Source organism: Limanda limanda, chromosome 14 (genome assembly GCF_963576545.1).
Source record: "Limanda limanda chromosome 14, fLimLim1.1, whole genome shotgun sequence".
Classification (NCBI taxonomy): domain Eukaryota; kingdom Metazoa; phylum Chordata; class Actinopteri; order Pleuronectiformes; family Pleuronectidae; genus Limanda; species Limanda limanda.
In genome coordinates this window covers 22,740,601-22,762,794 of record NC_083649.1, presented here as the reverse complement: position 1 = coordinate 22,762,794, position 22,194 = coordinate 22,740,601, and the positions used below count along the sequence as shown (strand labels likewise).

The window sequence follows — 22,194 nt, the reverse complement described above, 5'->3', positions numbered from 1 at the left end:
CCACTGAAGACTTCCTTCTGCAGGTGGAGAAAGGAGGAGGAAAGGCTCAAGTCCCGGCGCTAAGAGCGCTGCTCACCGAGCGGCTCACGGCGGCGGGGCAGAAGATCCTCACAGGGCTTGAGGAAACCGTGGCAGAGTATGAAGACAGAGTGGAGCGGACAGAGCAGGAGATCTGCCGCCAGAGGAGGCTGCTCGATGCCGTGGTGAAGCCCAAAGTCCGACTGCACAGAGCAGGTCAGTCCATAGAGGAACCGCTCACAGGCTAAAGTTAGCTAGCATCAGCTCGAGCAGCGGAGTTAATACGCCATTTTCTGTCTCTGTCTGCTGCACCGGCTGTTCCAACTCTCACCTGAATAATGAAGAGGATTTGATGCTGTTGTGAACAAGTCTGTGCATAAAACCTGCTGCTGTGTTGCTCATGTCTGAAACAAAAAGTCTGGACACATTTCTTTTAGTTTTACCCACAGGTCTTGTCTGAAAGCAGCTTAACCTACTAACTAACTTCCCCTTGCCCAGTTTTCCTCTGTTAGTGACGTAATTGGTTTATTTGGCCTCAAAATTAAAAACATTTTTACCAGAAACCCTTTGTTTTATGCTGCTTCCTTTACGAGCTGCGTCGTTACACCAACTGTTAACAACCTCAACATCTCTACTTCCTGAATGTGATCGTTCAAAAAACAGTCGACATTAAACGACACGACAGTTTTTCAAAACACTTCAGGAAACTCTGAAATGATAAACGTGTGTAATTGTGTTTCAGTGTGTCCTGCAGACGTCCAGCAACTGATGGTGAATAAAGAAGAGGTTCCCTCTGAGCAGCAGCAGTGGAGCCCCCTTGTGGAACAGGAGGACCCAGAGCCCCCCCACAGTAAAGAGGAACAGGAGGAACCATGGACCAATCAGGATGGACAGCAGCTTCAAGGACTGGAAGAGGCTGATATCAAATTCACATTGACTCCTATCGCTGTGAAGAGTGAAGAAGATGAAGAGAAACTTAAATCGACAAAGCTTTGTCCGAGTGAGAGGAAGGAGAACAGAGCGGACTGTGGAGGACCAGAACCAGCCAGGAACTCAGGTCCTGATGGACGTTTACAACCAGGTCCTGAGGACAAAAATGAAGACTCTTCTGAGACTGAAGACAGTAAGGATGATTGGATGGAGAACAGGGAAACTCTGACTGGTTTAAATACAAGAAATAACAAACAGCCTCTAAGTGATATGGGATGTAAGACAGAAAAAAAACAGTTTAGTTGCGCTGAGTGTGGTAAAAGATTTAGCGGTACGTTCAATGTAAATAAACATATGAGGAGTCATACAGGAGAGAAACCGTTCAGCTGCGCTGAGTGTAGTAAAAGATTTAACCAAAGGTGCCATCTAAATACACATATGAGGCGTCATACAGGAGAGAAACAGTTTAGTTGCTCTGAGTGTGGTAACAGATTTAGCCAAAGAGGCAATCTAAAAACACATATGAGGAGTCATACAGGAGAGAAACACTTTAGTTGCTCTGAGTGTGGTAAAAGATTTAACCTAAGGGGCAATCTAAATACACACATGAGGAGTCATACAGGAGAGAAGCCGTTTAGTTGCTCTGAGTGTGGTAAAAGATTTATTCAAAGGAGCCATCTAAATACACATATGAGGATTCATACAGGAGATAAACCGTTTAGTTGCTCTAATTGTGGTAAAAGATTTAATGAAAGGGGCCATTTAAATTCACATATGAGGATTCATACAGGAGAGAAACCGTTTAGTTGCCCTGAGTGTGGTAAAAGATTTAACCTAAGGGGCAGTCTAAATACACATATGAGGATTCATACAGGGGACAAACCGTTTAGTTGCCGTGAGTGTGGTAAAAGATTTAGCCATAGGGGCCATGTAAATGCACATATGAGGAGTCATACAGGAGAGAAACCGTTTAGTTGCTCTGAGTGTGGTAAAAGATTTGGCCACAGGTGCAATCTAAATACACATATGAGGAGTCATACAGGATAGAAACCATTTAGTTGATCTGGGTGTGGTAAAAGATTTAAGATCCTATTGTACGAGACATATGAGGATTCATAAAGGAGAGAAGTGATTCAGTTGCAACCTTTGCAACAAAAGATTTATTAGGATTTATCAGCAGATATTCATATCTTACATATTCATTGTTCACTGTTTTAAGTAGACTATTAACAGTTTTTATGTCCCTTGAAAATATAACTCATTGAATAACACAAAAGATTAGTTTTTATATATCTGATTTCTACTGATTTCTACATAATTTATCTATTTTTCATAATGTCCTACATGTCATTTTAAGGTTAAAGTGTGTTCCTTGCACAGTATGAATTTGTGTTCTTAACTAGTTCATATGATTAAATGTGTTTGTTTTGAGACAATGGTTTCTTGGTTCGTGAGATTCAATGACAGTGTGTGTTCTCCTTTATGTATTGAATGTGTTTCCAAGAATAAAAGTCTAATAAAAAGATAATGGCGTCGTCGCCCTCGTCCTCTTTGTTTCTGTACGAACGGAGGCTGCACCGGTTACAGTTGAATTGTCTCATCACGAGACAAATTAATCAGCTTCTCACAGTCAGACATGTTTGTTACGTGTGAAGTTGGAACTGGGCAATTTCAGGTCAGAATATCTGACATACGAGTCGTCTGGAACGCAGCATTACACTCACAGACACGGACAGTCAAGCAGCGGTGACAGAGGAGCCCTCGTTGACATGAATGGGGGTAAATGTCAAACAGCAGGATTGTTAAATTCAGAGACAGCTGTGATGTCCCCAATCTATAAAATTTAAGATAATTATTTTTATATGCTTGTGTTTGTACTGGGATGGTTTGGTTCCGTCGGTCAATCTGTTTGATACTGGACTCAGTAGATCACAGATCTATATTTCACCTTGATTTCTGGATTGTGTTGTTGTTAAGGGGAAAAGAGTTAACTCCAGAAAATAACCAAACCAAAATAGGTGAAGTCTTTTTCCAAAACATTGGATAAAACAAGATAGTTCAGTACAGTACAGACAGGTTATAAAATAATGAACTATCTAAGCAAGATAAACCAGGCAATTCAGGTGGATTATCCAAACTAAGCTGAACGAATTTAGGTAAAAATCCAAAAAGGGTTTAACAAACTTTTTTTAATTGAATATACACAATGTATTTTATTTGTATTCTTTTTGTCACCTTCAGTAAAGTTCCAACTCTTATATTGAAAGTAACTGGTCTCTAGATCAACTTTATCCTGTACCCCACTCCAATAGAACCTAAAACTAAATTATTCTGTATTGAACATATATCACATAAATGTTGTGAAGTTAAAGTAATGTGTTTCCAGAGAGGAAGTATTAAGTAGTATCCTATAATGTGAAAATACTAAAGTAAAAGTACCTCAACAAGTGCAGTATTTTAGTAGATGTACTTCATTCTCTGACACTGTTCAATGCTGTGCTTACTCTACTATTATGAATTATATTGAAAGAGGCACTGACGGAATGAAGCGAACGACTGCAGAATATCTAGCAACCATGAGAGGGCAGCATCCGCCACGAACAGGAGAGCTACAGTTCCACAGCACAATTGAACATCTTTAAATTAATCGACTGTTTCATACATTGTTTAAAACAGGCTGTCTCTTTGTCCACCAACTGGACTACAACACATTGTCAAGTATAAGTTTTTTTCAATGGGCAAGTTGTCTGATAAAATCTATGTGCAATCCATTCACTGTACATATTCTGACAAATTTCTTTGCACTGTATATACCGGTTTAATTACATTTATATGTTCTCTCTATTTCTATATACTTTTTTATATTTCTTTACCCAAGTACTGCATGCTATTTATTTGATGTAATTTTGCTGCTGTAACATTGCAAATGTTCTACATTGCGGGACTAATAAAGGACTTCTTATTCTTCTTATTCTTGATATATTTAATATTTCTTTTTGGATTAAAATCAATATTGACTGGTGGAGGAAAGTAACTTAACCACTACCCTTAGTTTTTGGATGCTCATACTTGAATATTAACATCGACTCTTACCTGATTCATCCACTCCCCTTAATCTCAGACAGAAATCTTTTTACGTTTTACATTTTTAATGCGGTATGGGTAAAGAAGAACCAATTTCATGTTGGTGTGGATCTGGAACGGGGGGCCGATCCAGGATTTGTATTCACACATGTTCAGGGTTGTGTCGACCTTTGTCGCAGATCCAAATAAAAATCCAGATCCAGTGAATTTAAATGTTTAAAATTGGGACTTTTGGACCTTTGACTTTGAACATCATTCTGCACATTTGTTCATTTCCATTGAACAACATTTCAGTGGCAAATGTCCTTTATGTTTCAATAAAAATTTGAATGCAAGATTTTATTGTAATATTTTTTTTACATTCAGGAATTATTCCTTTTATCTAGGAAAATAATCTGACTTAATTTTCCACTATAGACAGTTTTATTATTGTTGAGATCAAAATTCACTTATCAACTGAACCTGCTTACAGTCCGCGATCCAAAATGTGATTTGGAAAGGTTTCAATAGACACCAAATATTTACACTATCAACTAGGATATTTCTATTCAATGGAATGATGTAGTCATAAAACCATTGACTGATCAGATTGATTAAAAGTAAATATTGTAGTAACAAAGTACTGGACGAATACAGTGTATGGTCCTGTCGATTATTTATCAACCTTTCAACTACTAAAAGGTACATTTATACATGAAAATCACTGTTTTGTCAAATAGTGACCTCGCACTATCAAAGTTCAGTGATGTCCTCAGAAGTGAATACATGAAAAACGATGCAGCGTCAGAGCGTCTAGAGACAAGACAAGACACCTCCTTTGTACAAAAGTTTAATTTAAATATCGGCAGGCAGATGATGGCATTCATCACAGACAGATCTCATTGTGTTTATTGCTCGCACAATTGCAGCATACGGATTAAACTGCTCTTTATAAGAAGGCAAAATGGTGAGAACAGGGGAAATTGCTCTTTAAAACAAACCTATAATTAGTGCGCAACTTTCGGAGGATAGATCCTCTATTATAATATTATTATTTGATACAATTACAAGTGACTTACACCCAGCAATAAGACATTATCCCCCTTGCTCTTCAGTCTTCACCCATGGAATGATAACAAAGCGATGTGCTCAACACATTCATCCACAGAGCATCTTTACCTTCTTCAACAGCAGTTAAAACCCGAAGCCAAGTTTGCCAACCACTCCTGACCACAGAGACTGCATAGACAGCACAGATCTACACCCCAGTGGAACAAGAAGAGGGAAATCCAGCCAACAAGCACAATGACCATCTTGGAAATTATTCTCATATCGAAGGCCTCTTTTCTTGAGACCAAAAGCCTCATAAGATAGTCACGAATACAAAAAGTGCATCAGAAATATTAATTTAAAGAGTTCTAATACAATTAAAACTTTATGGCACTGTACAATGATGGGGACTTACAAATATGAAGCTGCTGTGCAGAATTCCTCCACACAGTAGAAATTCAAGTATGTGTGTGTGGGGGGTCAATATAGGTCTTTGGCTCAATTAACCTTTGGGGGTCATTGTCCCAAAAATAAAGTGGTACCCTCCTATTGCATAGCTTGTGCATTTGGCATATGACATGGACTTCAAGAGTGTAGGGGAAATTATATGAACACATGAGTGAAATGGAGTTCCCCTGCACCGAGAAAACACCCAAAGCACTAAGCCGTCACTGACTAAAATGGAAATAGTAAAAAAAGGCACACTTAGTGTAACCTTGCCCAACCAAGGTAGTTGAAACAGCAGCAGGGTTAGGTGTCTATTCTTCAAACCTGCCATTTCCTGAGACAAAATTGTGCTTATGTGTGTGCGTGTGAGAGAGAATGCAGAGAGCAAAGGTTTCTGTGTCAAACATGCTCGTCTGTAGAGTTAGCAGTCCAGAGACGATCCAACCCGATCACCACGGGGAGGTTCAGGGCAAGGGAGCAGAGGGGTCTGTTGATGCGGCAAAAGTTCAGAGCTCCAACAGGAGACCCCCACCTCCTCCTCTCACTCCATCCTTTCATTGGATGTGCAGGACATCACTCACTACACCAAAACGGGTCTTGTACTTGTCAAAAAGGCACTGGAGAGACCTGATGTACATTGCATGGTAGAGATCCACCATCTCTTCAGTTGGATCCTCAATTTTTGGCACTGTGATCGGCTCCCCAACTATAAAAAAACATGCAGAAGTGAATGAAACAAATCCAACATAAAAAGGCTGAAAATGTTTGAACAAGTGTTAACCATAAATGCACCCTGGTGGCTGAAATAAGCAAATATTGACAGTGGCTGTTCAGTTTATCTGTGCTGTTTAAATCTGACCAAACAATTAAACCAAACAGCAGCAGACAAACTTACCGATGGTGGTGATTGGGTTGCAAAAAGGCACGATGCCCCAGGAGTTTCCAAAGAAGAGGCCACATCCATGGAAAAGACACGGGGCAAAGCCTATGATCTTCTGGAGTTTCTTCTGGAGATATCTCCAGTAGGTTCCCTCTTCAAAGATCACCTGCTTGTAGGCATCGTTCTCTCCGAAGGAATAGACTGGAACCAGGTCAGACCTGAGGGGAATGGTTAATAGACTGCATTTATATAGTGCACTGACACAATCACGCACATATTCACACAGCGCTTCTATGTGCGGTTCTTTTTTCTATTCATACATGGTCGGCACAGGCAATTTTGGGTTTCACTATCTTGCCCAGACTAAGAATGATCTTTTAGACATTTTTAGTTGGATTATTTATTTTAATATTCATTATGCTTTTGTCATCATCTACTATATCTCTTTAATCTCAGCTTTTATTACTTTATTTTATTTGTTTTTCTTCTTTTCTTTTTGTTTCTTAAATAATTGATTTTTTTATAAAAAAATTCCCGGCTTGCCTCAGTCTCAAATAGTTTTTAATTGTTTTCATCGTTTCTATTCATCTTTTGTCTGTCTTATTATCATATAGTCAATCATTGAACAGCACTAACCTGCATGATAGGGGCCATATAAACAAAGACTGATTGAGTTTGATTGATTGAACTAAGAATGAAGGAGGCAGGTCAATAATGCTAAAAGGTATTGTGTAATCAGGAATCTCTCTGGATTTGTTATCAGCCTACATCTGCAGCCAATCATAAAATAATTTTTTACAGAGAAAGTTGAACCTTGAAAAGTTTTGTTTTTCATAATGTTGAAATTAACCGCAGCACCATTTCCAAAACTAGCACTTCAAAACTTTTAAAGGTAGCATCAGACAACCCTCATCAAAAAGGTTACATTTGGGGGTGATTTTTACTGTCTCTGGATTGTGGGGATTCAACGTCTTAAGAGCCAAAACTGTCAGTACCCTAAACACAGGATAAGATAATTATTATGAAATAATTTTATGAAGCATAAAAAAAATTTTGTTTCCTTTCCCCTTGTGGGATGCAAGTCAGGAGTTTCGTCCTATTTGACATCTGGTTTCCAAATCACATAGCATTACACCAAAACTGTAAAAGCTCTATAAGGCGAACATAAAGTGACCTCAATTCACAGTCTGGGCTTATTTCAGCTGGAATGCTAACCTGGTTGTTATGAGTGAAGTTCTGCATAACCAGTGGCGGTTCGTCATACAGGGCGCTGGGGCGCCGCCCACCCTACAATTTTGAGATGAAAAAAAAAAAAAAAAAAAAAAAATGACATGTCAAAAAACATTATATATCAAATAATTTAATAAGAAATGTACTGTTTTAAAGCGTTAAATGTGTGCCGGAGACCGTAAGCCCCTGTCAAAAACCACTTAATATATTATATTTGGTAATATATTTGCCATTCATTATCACTGAGAGAGAAGCCACTCCTCCCTGTGGGCGCCGGGCAAGTGGAAGTCTATGGAAGCCAACAAAAGGGGCAGGAACATTTGAGCAAGGACAGCTTTTCAATGGCGGATGACAGTTCGAGCCATGGGCGCACTCGATTGCGCCTACAGCCAATGAAAGGGTTTCTTATACATCATGCTGACAGGACTGTCCAATCAGAGACCTTATCACTGATCTACAGGAGCTGCATAGTTAGCAGATACTTTTAATCTGCACGGAGGTGCAGCTCCGGTCCCGGAGCACTGAGTGAGACAGGTAGAGGACAGACAGTGGACAGATAGAATCATTGTTGTTTAATGTGTCGTGTGTGTAGTTTTATCGATCAGTAATAATCAGCTGAAATTTTTAACCACATGTTAACGTGCATGGGGACGTGCTCCTCTGGGACCGGGACCGGAGCACCTCCCGGAGCACAGGAGCACCTCCCCGGGGACCGTGACCGTCCCCGGGGACGTCCCGGCGACCGGAGCACCTCCCGGAGCACCGGAGCACCTCCCCAGGTGCACCTCCCTCCGGTGCTCCGGAGACCGGGACGACCCGGCGACCGGAGCACCTCCCGGAGCACCGGAGCACCTCCCCAGGTGCACCTCCCTCCGGTGCTCCGGAGACCGGGACGACCCGGCGACCGGAGCACCTCCCGGAGCACCGGAGCACCTCCCCAGGTGCACCTCCCTCCGGTGCTCCGGAGACCGGGACGACCCGGTCTCCGACCGGGGACCGGGACCAGGACCGGAGCACCTCCCGGAGCACCGGAGCACCTCCCCGGGGACCGGGACGTCCCCGGGGAGGTGCACGTCCCCGGGGACGTCCGGACCGGAGCACAGGACCGGAGCACCCCGGAGTTTTTTTTCTCTCATTGCGGTGGGCTATTTAAACCGCGCCGCCCAAGTGCGCCCCCCCCCAAAAAAATTTCACCAGCCGCCACTGTGCATAACATGTCTTTTCTAGCAAACTCTAAGCTTCTATGGACAAGGTGCACCCAGTGATAATCCTCAGCAATATCTGAAAGGGAATCTGGCGTGTTTGGGTCTGCCACGTAACCTTTAAAGGGATAGTTCACACATTATATACTCACCACTATGCCTAAATGTCCGCTGTGATCAGTGACGTTTCTACATTAGGGGCACTGCCCCACCAGATGGCGCTGTTGTGCAGAAAGCTAAATACATCTGTACTTTGTGGTAAAATATACTTTATTTTATATGCAAAGTAGCGTGAATGTGTGTGAGAATAAACTTGACTCACAAGCATTATAGTCTTGTTTTGGAGTAATTTGATTCGTGTGTGTGTTTCTGTCTGTGTGCTTGCTCTGTGAAATGCTGCTCCCTTGCTGTCCGTCTATGGACGGCGCAAGCTTAAGACTTGTTGCCTTGGAAACACCAATGAGCGTGAACCACACAGGCCAAAGTTAACATTGGGAGATTGGGCACTTTCAGATGTGCCCAGCGAAATCTGCCTAACAACTCGACTCGAATAATGCGAAACGCGACTCCAGCGCCTTAGCCTGTTGCCTGCTCGGCTTCACCTGAGCTAACAGGCTAACAGGCTATCCCCCGTCAGTGAACACGACCCGAGTCTGTGGAGGTTTCACTCACATATTGGATGATTTATACGTTTTGAAGTTCTGCTTGTTCTCCTGACAGAGAAGCTAAAGACGTCTGCGCTCCCGTTTCTATGGTGAGTCAAGTTTAGTATTGTATTTATCTGTTTGCAGTGATTCGCAGGTACCTGTACCTGGCTTGTTAGCTTAGCTCGGCTAGCCCGCAGGCATGATGGCAGCAGTAATAGCGATGCTAACGGGACTGTACGGAGTTATTGACCCGACATGAACCGACATGATCCGGTCCACCCATCATGGCTGGTAAGCTTAGCTCCGCTAGCTCGCAGGCATAATATCAGCAGTAATAGCGATGCTAACGGGACCGTACAGAGTTATTGACCCGACATGAACCGATATGATGTAGCCCATAGTATATCTTACTGGTCTATATAGGCCTACTGCTTATAATAATCAGCTCCCTCTAATTTTGTATGACATGATGTCATACAAAAAGGGCACGGCATGCCACGAGGTGCTCAAGGCTTCATGAGGGGAAACACTGCAATTTCATAGAAATGTGTAAGTGTTCTCTGTGAGGTAATGTCAACCTTTCTGGGTGTAATAAGTCTGGGGTTATAATTATTCCAATAACTCACTACAGCCCTGAGAGTTATATTTAATCCGCACGTGCCCTTGTGTTTGCATGTTGTGCTGCCAGCTCACCCTTTCTGCAGGGCCAGCCTCACGAAGCCTCTACGGTTCTTCAGGTGGACAATGTTCATGCCCTGTGTACAGTGCAGAGACTCTGCTGCACCTCCGACAACGATAATCACAGCGTTTCCTGTCCCGTTATGAGTCAGCAGGTAGTCGATGGAGTTCCTGTTCACTGGACAGATACCTGAGAGGGACAAACGAAGAGATCATTGAAATTGCAGTAAATAGGCTCAAAAGACAAATTTATTATAATAGTAGATCTGTTCCCTTTATACAACAGCATATATGGGACGTTGTAGGTTAATAACCCTAAAGGCTATGGCTGATGGAGTGATGCAATATTTTGAGAAAAAACATATATTTTCCAAATTTTATATCATAAAAAATCCAAAATCAGATAATCCCTGACATTTGTGTTAAGATCTTTCAGGAAAATCTCAAATCTTCCCTGAATTTGCAGGAGAAAAAGTTAAAAAAATTGCAGTCAAGGAACCACATGGCTTCTCAAACCAGGTTTTATCCTCCTGATCACACAGCAGATGCACATTTGTAAAACTGTGCAAGTGCTAGTTTTTGTATGTCTACCTATAAAGGCAGTCAATATTATAATTCTAAAGGCTCTTATATACTACTACGTGTCCGTTTCTCGGAGAGGTCTCAGCGGTGGACAAAGAGTCTTTTTGATTTTTACTTCTCCGTCAGTCTACGCGGAAAAAATTCACCGCCAAACCCAAAGGTGGCGCAACGGAAGACGAGCTCAGAGAAGCCTACCCCATTTGGGAAGAAGAAGTCCACGTGTCTCTGTTTACATGTTAGCTTGCGTCCCACACACTGAACCATGGCAACTAACAGAACTAAATAAAGTGACACCCAGCGTGTCAAGATGCTGATGTAATCGTTTCTTAGCGCAGCGGTTCCCCGGTCTTGTTTCCGAACTGTGTTGCTGATTCCACAGCTTGAATCTGCTTGAGGCTACATGTAGCTAGAAGCTACACGGACCTAGCTCCCCCCAGCTTCCACACACAGTCAGCAGGGACTCCCGACACTAACTACTACTATCCAGTGTTTGCTTCTAACCTGACGGTATTATAGAAACAGTGTCATGATAGAAGTGGAATTAAAGTCGTGACGGCGGGTTCTTGCACTGTTACCACCGCAGTTAGCATGGTGGCTAGCCTAGCCCGCTAGCCTAGCCTGCTAGCGCCGTTATGAAAGCTCGTTATAACCGTATGTGACCGTGCACACATGCCCTCAGTGCTCTAACGAGCCACCGTCAGCCGGACAACTCCGCTGGCTTAACACACACGTCACATTAATCGTAGAATCATAGTTGTGTTCGTGTTTGTTGCTACATGTAAACAGGAAGTTTGAGGTCCGGAAATACGGAAATGACGTCATACGGAAATGATGTCGTTCGCGGACCAATCACAGCCAAGAGCGGTCCGTCGGGTCTCCAACATGAAGACGGATAGTTAGAAAAATCAGACGTGTACGAAAAGCTGTCCGAAGCCCTCGGAGAGGGCGTTTCACGACGGATAGGGCGGTCTTATCTGTCCGTAATAGAAACAACGGAGAGGCATAAATTGGCCTTTAGTGCTTTGGACTTTACTTAGTGTCTAATCTGAGCAGAATTTAACCAACCTTCATAAGAACTTACTGCAGCCCAAAAAACAACCTCTGTTGTTTTTGTTTTTTAAAACAGCAGAAGTTTTGTTGATAAGACTGATGCACGACTCATTACCACAAAAAGATGACAGAGAACTAACTTATCAACAACAATAACTTATGTGCCAGTGAAGCCTTTTGAAGCAACATGGGCGATGGCCTACAGTCAGTGTTGGGGAGTAACGGAATACATGTAACGGCGTTACGTATTTAGAATACAAATTATGAGTAACTGTATTCCGTTACAGTTACAAATTAAATAGATGGTATTCAGAATACAGTTACATTGTTGAAATCAGTGGATTACATGACGGTACTTCTCTGTTTCACGAGTTTAATCACTGTCTCGTAAATCCACCGGAGGCAAAGCCCCCAGGAAGCAGCTGGAGACCAGGGCTGCCGTAAGAGCGCCCGGACCCCGGCGGCGTGAAGAAGCCTCACCGCGACCGGCTCGGGACCGTTACAGGCCCGGGACCTTGGCTCTGAGAGAGTTCCGTCACTACCAGAAATCTACGGAGCTGCTGATCCGCAAGCTGCCCTTCCAGCACCTGGTGAGAGAAGACCGACCTGCGCTCCCAGAGCTCCGCTGTCATGGCTCTGCAGGAGGACAGCGAGGCACGCCGGGTTCACACCGGACGCTGAAGCGCCGCTAAAATAATATCACCCGTTGACCCAGAAGTATAAAAGCATATAGTCACTTGTTGCTCCAACATTAACTGCAACAGCGTCCCAATTTAATGTCATCCATCTTCAAGAACTTCTCCGCTGTTTGCTCCGTTCAATGTCGGGTGTCGAGGGTAAATTACGTGTTCTCCGCCCCCCCCCTCTCTTTTTATCTTTATGACTGCTTGTGTGTCTGTATGGAGGGGGGCATTTAATAATGTGATCGGTCAAATTGGTAAATTTAAAACTCCAGGACAACAGAAGGGGAATACAAACTATGGGATGCATGCTTTATCATTTATATCATATAAAATATGTCATCAATATCGTTTAAAATCATTTTTCAGTGTGTTTCCTGGAGCGATACGCTCGGGTCAAGCGCAAAAAATAGACCCGATGCCGAAACGATCGCTGCACGGCGCGAGGCAGCCTTGGCGCAGGGGGGGTTCAGCCTCCGGTGGGACCGGCACAGAGGTGGGAGTGGATGGGAGCCGGACATCCAGCGGGCCCGCAGCATCGGTGGAGAGAGAGTTTAAACTGCTGCTGCTCCCCTGACTATAACAACGCCGCAATCATACACTTAAAAAATGCAATACAAACCGGAAGTATTCCAAGTATTCAGAATACGTTACTCAGATTAGTTAATGTAATGGAATACGTTACAGATTACATTTTTGTGCATGTATTCTGTATTCTGTAACGGAATACGTTTTGAAAGTATCCTTCCCAACACTGCCTACAGTAACCTAGGAGAGGATGTAACGTAACCAGCAAACAGCTTCTTAGAACAGAACATAGACCTATCAAATCAGCTAAATCCAGCACATCCAAGTAAACAGAAGCCATATCAACTGTGCAATAGGACAAAGGTCAGCTCTGTTTCAGATACAGTTACCACCGCTACCAGACGTTTCAAGAGTCCAAAAGAGACCCCACGGCTTCTCAAAGCGTCTCACCTCCAGACATCAGGTAGTCTCGAAGCACAGACACGCGGAAATTTCCTGCTAGCGTCGCCAGGGAGGGCTTGATGCCCGGGAATTTCTTGGAGAAGCCAGTGGCCTCGGTCCCAAAGTTGCAGAAAGCGCCGAAACACAGGATGCCGTGAGGGTGGTAGCCAAATATGTAGTTCCGGCTGGGCAGCAGGTTGTGGGTTTTAATGAGCTGAAAGACAACGGCACAAAGACGACCAAGTGAGAAGCTGATCTCAAAGTGAGGCACACAGTGCTCACAGAGCAGATAGGAGACATCTCAGTAAGAAATATGGCTCAAAGGCAAGAGGGCAGAAGCAGTGCAGTTTGCAAAGTGTATAGTAATATATACTATACTTGAAGTGTGTTGTTTTCTGCCTTTGTCAATAAATAAAAATGACAAAAGCAAAAATGTCTACATTTAGGAGATCATTATTTATGATCAATATTGCAGCCAAATAGATAATCTGTTGAACTTATGTCTAAGCTCTAATATATGCAGAGTGAAAATACAATAAAGCTGTAAAAAAAAAAATATATATTATGTTTGGCTTCTTGGAAGTCCAAATGAAAGTGTGACCACCTACCAGAGGAAGGCTCATTAGATCAAATAAATGATTACACATGGATTAACTCTTGTCGGCGACTACACTTTCAGGGATGAGCTGTTATGTTCAGAGGTTATGTTTTCACCCCTGTCTCTTAGATTGTTTGATCGTAAGTAAGAGTATGCCAAAACTACAGGATGAAACTGGGTGGAACGAAGTGGTTGGGCCTTATTTTGTTGAACCATCATCAAAAACATTCAGTTTAGCCCTGATAACGTTATGTAATGTTAAAGCTTTGCACGGCTGGAAAATGAGGAGCTTGCTTAATGGCACACATTATGCTCATGAGTCAAGCACATTTCATAGTTTGTGAATGACGGAAATCCTGGCGCCTCTGTTCTGCCAATGAAGACTGGGGCTGGAGAATTAGCCAAGAAACTGACCCTGATTGGGAAGTAGTCTCAGAAATATGTCCACACTGTCCAGTTCCTCACCCAGGACGACCTCCTTCCACCTGAGGACAAAAACGATTATTTAAATTTTTTTTTGTCTTAATACAATCTTAATACCCAAATGCATGTCCTAAACAGTTTTTAGCCTCTGTGATTGTACTGGTTTCAGCATTTATATTATATAACATATACAGTATATTATGCATCAATATTATATCATTATAAACTGAAACTCAGTTGGAGTTTATCTAACTGAGGAAAGCAATATTAAGGGGTCACTAAGTGCAGAGGAAATTCTCAAACTAAATGAAGATATAAACCGATAACTCTAAAGAATGATTTCCCTATTTCAATTTCCACATTGGAGCAGTTTCTGGTGGCTGTGATAGTTCCTGTTGTCTAAACTGGCCTCAAAGAGATTCCCTCCATATAATCAAAACTACAATATATAACCAACGGTATAACAAGATAATAAGCAATTGAGGCTATAAACAGTGTTTATCATTTCTGTTTGAAAAAATACATGAACCATCAATCAATTGTTGATACATTTTCAATTGTTTTCAGCTCTGCAGTTACATGTATAAACCCCCTGCTTCCTTTGTATGAAGCTCACCAAAAGTGCATCATCCAACTGACTGAGAAAAATCTGACTGACAGCTTGTCATGCATTGTGCCTGCACATTTTCACAGATCAGTTCTCCTCACAAAGGGGATACAATTAAAAAAAAGGTCTAATCTTTAAATGCATTGCCTCGCGTTGGGGTGTTCTAATCACAGATGAGCCAGGCCGTGTAAATGGCAGCGATAAGCCAGCAATCAGTGCAGAATGTGTAGATCAGCAGCACAGTGCAGGCAGCACCTGGGTGGAGAGGATAAGAAGAAAATACAAAAAAATACATTTAGTTTAAAGTTTTAAAATGGCTTAAATATTCTGTTCAAGGCCAAACCTTTATCAAGGCCCAGAGGTCACGTGTGTGCCCCTTAAAGCCGATATATGCTTCTCCGTTTTGACTGAAACGGACAGAGAAACGCCCTCTCTGAGCGCCTCGGAGAGCTTTTCGTGCACCTCTGAACTACACGTCGGCATGGCGGAGAGCCTACGGATAGCCCTTGGCTGTGATTGGTCCGCTAACGTCAGAATTTCCGAACGACACCATTTCCCGACCTCAAACTTCCTGTTTCATTCCCTATATCACAATAAACCCAAACACAACTACGATTAATGTAACAAGTGTGTTAAGCCAGCAGAGTTGTCCGTCTGACGGTGGCTGGTTAGAGAACTGACGGCATGTGTGTACGGTCACATACGGTCATAACGCCCTGTCATAACGACGCTGGCGTGCTAGCCACCATGCTAACTGCGATGGTAACAGCTCAAAAACCTGCTGTCACGACTTTAAATTTCACAGCTATCATGACACCGTTTCTCAAATACCATCAGGTTAAAAGCAAACACTGGGCAGTAGTTAGTATCGGGAGACTGTGTGTGGAAGCTGGAGGGGAAGCTAGCTGCCTCCGTGTAGCTTCAAGCGGTGGAATTAGCAACGCAGTTCGGAAACAAGACCGGGAAACCGCTGCGCTAAGAAACGATAACATAAGCATTTTGACCCGCTGTGTGTCACTTTATTTAGTTCTGTTAGTTGCCATCGTTAACTGTGTGGGAGGAAAGCCGGGAGGAGGTGAACAAACAAACATGGACTTCTTCTACGCACAAATGAGGTAGGCTTCTCTGAGCTCGTCTTCCGTTGCGCCACCTACTGTTCTGGCTGGGAATTGTTTCAGCACAAACAGTGGTCGGGGAAGCATGAATGAAATAGAGTCCGTAGGATCCATGCGCGACGGAGTCGGAGAAGCACACTGGAGCCCCATGAGCCTAATGAGTCTACAAGCTCACTCCACTGGGTCTCTAGGCTTCTTACAGCTTAAGGGAAATGCAAACGCCCACACACAAACACATTTACCCAAGGCGAGGAAGCTGATGACCCACTGCAGCACAGAGATGACCTGCAGATGTTTCTCCATCTTGGATCTGCAGGGCCAGAACGCCACTGGCAGGTCCTGCAGGGCAGAGAGGATACTGCCAGTCCCTGGAGAAGCACAGGTGTGAGAGGAGGGTTAGTTTCATCATAGCTTTCCAGAAGATTACTGTAGAGAGAGTTGCAGGAGCTTAAATCGATGAGAGTGACGGAGGTGACGTTAAAATGCAGTTAAACCAACCCAGTGATGATTTCCAAGAAAAACTGTGTCAAACAGGGTGACCAAGCTGCATAAGCGTACGAGTCAGCCACACATGCAGGAGCTTCAGCTACTCACCAGCTCTTTTCAGTCACCGGCCCATAAAACGACGCAGCTACATATGAGGAGACAGTGCATGTGCAGAGAGGGAGCACAAAGTAACGTACACATTAAGAGCTGCTGAAGCTACGGTCAAGCTCGCACCACTGAGAGAGCCATGACTAAGAAGATCCCCCCCTCCAGGAAAGCACTCTTCTAATCCCATATGTGCTCACTGAAAATAACCCAGCACCGGGCTGATGCTGGTAATACCTGTTAACTATCAAGCTGTGACTCTTTATCTCTGCTCACGTATGTGCCACAGCAGACAAGGGTACACAGAGAGTAACCTGTTCGATTCCTCAATCTGCCAATGGACAGTATGTGTACGAGTCCTGCTCCGAGACACTTGGTCACTAAACCAAGAGGTGCACGAAAACCAGTAGGTCCTGAAGATGGAGCAGCCATAAAACCATATGTCCACCTCAGTGAGTCTGCAACTGCAGAGCCAACTTTAAAAGGTGACATATTATGCCCATTTTACTGCAGTTGATATGGTTCATTGGGGTCTTAATGAAATGTCTGAAACATATTTTGGTCAAAATACCACAAGGATCATTTAAAACAGCACCCTTTTTACCCTGTCTAAAGCAGCCCTCATCAGATTGACCTGTTTTGAGTGCCTCGAGCTAACTCTGGCTCCGGTGGTGATGATGGCGATGGTGGTCCAAGGCCATGTAGCGAGACTCCCTACATGGGTATATTGTGACTAATCGTAATCCCATTCGACGCCATCTAGAGTATCGTTTCTGACATAGATGAACCACAACAAATCGCGGGAGTTGTTTTTTTTCCAGAGTTTTTGGGACGGTAGACATGCCAGATACCCAAATTAACGTGTAGAAGCACTACAAAAGTGGAATTTTCATAATATGTCACCTTTAAGTATAAATTCAATGTTTTATAATAAATTCCCTGTTTCATGTGAGAGTCTATCAACTCTGACATGAGCCTGCTTACAGCCTAAGTGAAATGAGCACCCACACACAAACACATTTACCCATGGCAAGGAAGCTGGTGACCCAGTGCAGCACACAGAGAACCTGCAGATGTTTCCAAATCTTGGATCTGCAGGGCCAGAACGCCACTGGCAAGTCCTGCAGGGCAGAGAGGATACTGGAGCCGGTCCCTGGAGAAGCACAGGTGTGAGAGGAGTTAGTTTCATCAAAGCTTGCCAGAAGATTACTGTAGAGAGAGTTGCAGGAGACTATCAACTTTGACATGAGTTGTATTAAAATGCAAGTTCCACTATGACAGATGTTGACAGGTCACAAAGCTGGCACTGAAATCACCCTTCTCGTATTTACAATCTCATACTCTCAAATCAAAAGTGTAAGCAGCAGCAGAGTGTCAAAGAAACCGAGGGGTCTTGGCGGGTCTAGACTGCCTCAAAAAACAAAGACCTTTCCAGGGAAATACACAGGAGAAAATCTGGTATTAATATTATGGACTATCAAATATAAAGCTCTTTTGTTTCTTCTTTTTTTTAACATGGGGCATTGGATTTTTTTTTTTTGGGGTTGGGGGAATCATTATCTTTAAACATCTTCTCGTGCAACTTGTTAATGTTGGCTAATTTATTAAATATCATAAATTATTAAATAATAAACATTTTTTTAAATAAGTATTTATTAAAAATGATAAAGATTAAGAATGAAAAACAATACATTTTAATTTAGAATACTACAACTACTAATTAAAAATGATAAGGCTATCAATAAAGAATAATGAAATAATTTGACAAACAATAAAATTATCAATCAAGAATAATAAGATATCATTAATATCAATAAATGATTATTATTCCAACCAAACTCCACTATATCAAAGATAGCAGCAACAGCATTTATCACACATGCAATACCTAGTGTGTGTGTGTGTGTGTGTCGAGATGCGACCACACTATCTAGGTCACAGAATGTATATATATATATAAATATATAACATGAACGAGAAAAGAAAGAAAGAAAGAAAAGGAAGCATGCAATAAATGATCAGAGGAGATCTCAAACACCGCCAGAGACTACTCTGCGGTGACTTTACCCCTCGGTACCCAGGCGGGCAGTGTTGCCAACTCCTCAGCAAGGAAAGTAGCTATTGGCTTTCCTAAAAGTCGCTAAATTAAGTCATCGCCTAATTTGCATAATTGTAATGGTCGCTGTAGGACACGCAGAGTGAGAAAAAAAACACCCTAAATATGTTTAGAACTACAAATGAACTTTCTTCTACAGAAGCGTATTGTATTCGCTGATTGAAAAAAAACCGTGAATGCAATACGCTTCCGTATTCTTCTGTTGATTCTTGTTTTTTATATTTTTTATCCTGCCATTGAAATAGGCCATCGCTTCTCAAAATAACGTCATGACTTTAATGCTGTGTCTAGACACACATACATGAATACATTTTGTCCTGTATTGTTAAATGTTAGAATATCAAATTGAATCAAAGGTCTGTTAAGTGGGGTGGAATTGCTAGCTCTACGTCCGACCCTCCTCAGTCCGGGTTTGGGACCGGCAAAATGATCCAAAAGAGAGACTCTGGCAGAGCAAGTTTGTTGTAAAGTTGGTTTAGTTTTTTCAGGGCCCTGAAGGGGTTCAGTTTCACCACATTCCACACTAGAGGTGTGGAAATGTCTAGATGCTTAGATGCATCACGATGTTAACTCTGCATCGATGAAGACACTGAACTCAATGACACATGTTTTCCAGTGACAGTCAAGATACATTAACACTACACCCCGCTCTGTAAGCCAGGGCAGGATCAGCGGCCGCTTTGCGCATGAGCAATTCATTTGCAGTGTGGACGCGTAGCGTGGCTCTGATTGCACCTGGGACTGCTGTGCAAGGCTACTGGGAGACTGACCGCCTGCGAGTACTTTGGGTCGGCGGAGGGGCTCACGGCAGCACCCGCTGCTCGTTGAGGACAGTAACTGCAAAAACACGAGAAAGTCTCATATAACATCAGATAAAGTCGGTAGATTTGTCGCTAGTAGGATTTGGAAAGTCACCAGATTTAGCAACAAAGTCGCCAAGTTGGCAACACTGCAAGCGATTATTAAAACTAGTCTCCTACCAAAAAAGGGAAAAAAAACACTTTAGATAAGAGTAAAAATACAAACGTCTGAAATGATTGCTCCCTGGATCGTCTGGAGTGACCTGGAGAGGTCTGGTCCTACTCTGGTCTCTTAAAAAACAGCAACAAGTCCACCAGAAGCGAGCCTCTGACATGGAGCCAGCAGCTCGCGATATCACCCAGCGAGCCGGAGCTGAGGAGGGGGCTGTGGCAGGTTACTCACCCCGACCGCAGGCTCTGTTTCCTCCGCCTCTCACTCAGCTCCCCGGCTGGTTAGCGTCCCCCCTCGGCTAGCTCCCCAGCTAACACCCCCACCCCCCCCGCCAGATCTCCGCCTCCGGGGGGGGGGAGATAAACTGTTACGTCACAATCTAGTCTATTCCCATTCGACACACTCTAGCATATAGTTTCTGACAGAGGAACCACAACAAATCGCGGGACTTTTGTTTGAGTTTTTGGGACGATAGACACGCCAGATACCCAAATTAACGTGTAGAAGCACTACAAAAGTGGAATTTTCATAATATGTCCCCTTTAAATCTATCTTTTACAATTAGAATAATACACAGACCACAACCCTAATTTATTATATTACTAGTAGGACATTGGATTTTCTATTACCCAATTTTTTTTTTCAAAAAGTATTTGAACACTAAATCATAAAAACTGTCTCAGTTAAAATGTATTTTCAGTATGAAATGTTGAATGTTCTGGGGGTTGAGGCCTGTGAATTACACAGAGCTGGGGGAAAAAACACATAATTAGTATTTCTTTCTTAGGCAAAATAATTGATTTGGAGACACATTAATTGTGAGTTATTGTGGAGTCTGAAAGCACCAACACATCTAAAGATTTTTACCCTGATTACTTTGAGAAACATTTATACATATAAGCATTTGACCAACAATAAAAGTTATTCATGCCAGGATGCTCACCCTGAGGCAGTCTCTATTGTTGGTCGGATCACCTCCATTATGCTCATCCCTACCTACAGACAACTCCTAAACCAGTAAAAACCGGTTTTTCGGGCAGTTAAACGCTTCATCCATTACCACTCCCCAGGACTGCTTTGAAACAACAGATTGGCAGATGTTCTGTGTTGCAGCGGATGTATACATTGACGAATACACAGACACTCACTGTCTTTGCATATATCTCTAAATCAGAGGTAGCCAGCACGGTCCCTGTGGGCACCTGGTTGCCCGAAGGGTACCCGCCAATCGCCCGCAAGGCATGCTCTGAATTAAAAAAAGAAAAAAAATAATTTAAAAAAAGAAAAATTTAATTAAATTTGAAAAAAAAAAAAAAAAAGTCTAACCGCCACTCACTCTGTGCCAGTGATTCTCAAACTGTGTGACGTACCCCTCCGGTGGGGCGCAAAGACATAACAGGTGGGGCGCGCGACCCGGAGGGGAGTGTGAGGCAGAACTAACGTTTGACGTCCGCATCTCTTTAACGGTGGAACAGTAAACAAATCGCTCTTTCGCCGTAGCAACCCGCAGCTCTGCAGCGATTCCCTGTACAGTGTACAGTGTTGTGCATGTCGAGTTTATTTTCCGCGAACAGTGAACACACGTTCACGTTAATTTGTTAAATCATCATCGTATCCGGCCAGCATGAAATACCAGGAGCGGGAAATGTGTGTGTGTGTGTCCAGGCTATGGAATTCTCACACTGCTGCCAGCTGGTAGAGCATACCGGAGCATCCGAGCACGGACTACCAGATTAACAGCTTTTTCCCCCAGGCCGTAAGGTTTCTGAACCAGCAACACTGACCCACTGAACAGTCCCCATCACCATATACATTCTAGTCCCCCACTCATGCAACTACACTTACTACTTACCACACATATATGCATATTATTTAATATTCCTCACTCCTTTACCCTGTAAACCGTTGCTAGCCCTTCATTAAAATTGTTGTACTATGTAATATGTTACTATATGTTGCCGGCCAGGTCATACGAAATTCACTGCTCGGATGACTCCAAGTAATTTGATGCATGTGACAAACACTTTGATTTGATATTTATTTTGTTCATATCATACTGCATTTCACTTGAACAAGCACTCTCAATGTATTGTAGTATTACATATTTTACAAATTAGAAGGTATGGGCTCTTTCTTTAATGAAACTATCCCAGTTCTGATTCCAGGGTTATGAACAGAGTAAAATGTTCACATGTTCTAAATAAAAACTCCCAACAGATGTCATCTCTCCTGGGTGTAGCTCTCAGTGTATGTCGTATGTTTGACCAGTATTGGGACAGTAGCACAATGCTGCTGGGACAATGTCTTATCATGGAGATACAGATATTCTATTGAACGATGTGCAGG

The 22,194-nt window shown here is 42.8% G+C and overlaps 1 pseudogene; it reads right to left on the bottom strand.

Moving 5' to 3' along the window:
* Positions 1-5,868: 5,868 nt before the first annotated feature.
* On the bottom strand, positions 5,869-20,829 carry LOC133019015 (diacylglycerol O-acyltransferase 2-like; annotated as a pseudogene).
* Between the last annotated feature and the right edge of the window lie 1,365 nt (positions 20,830-22,194).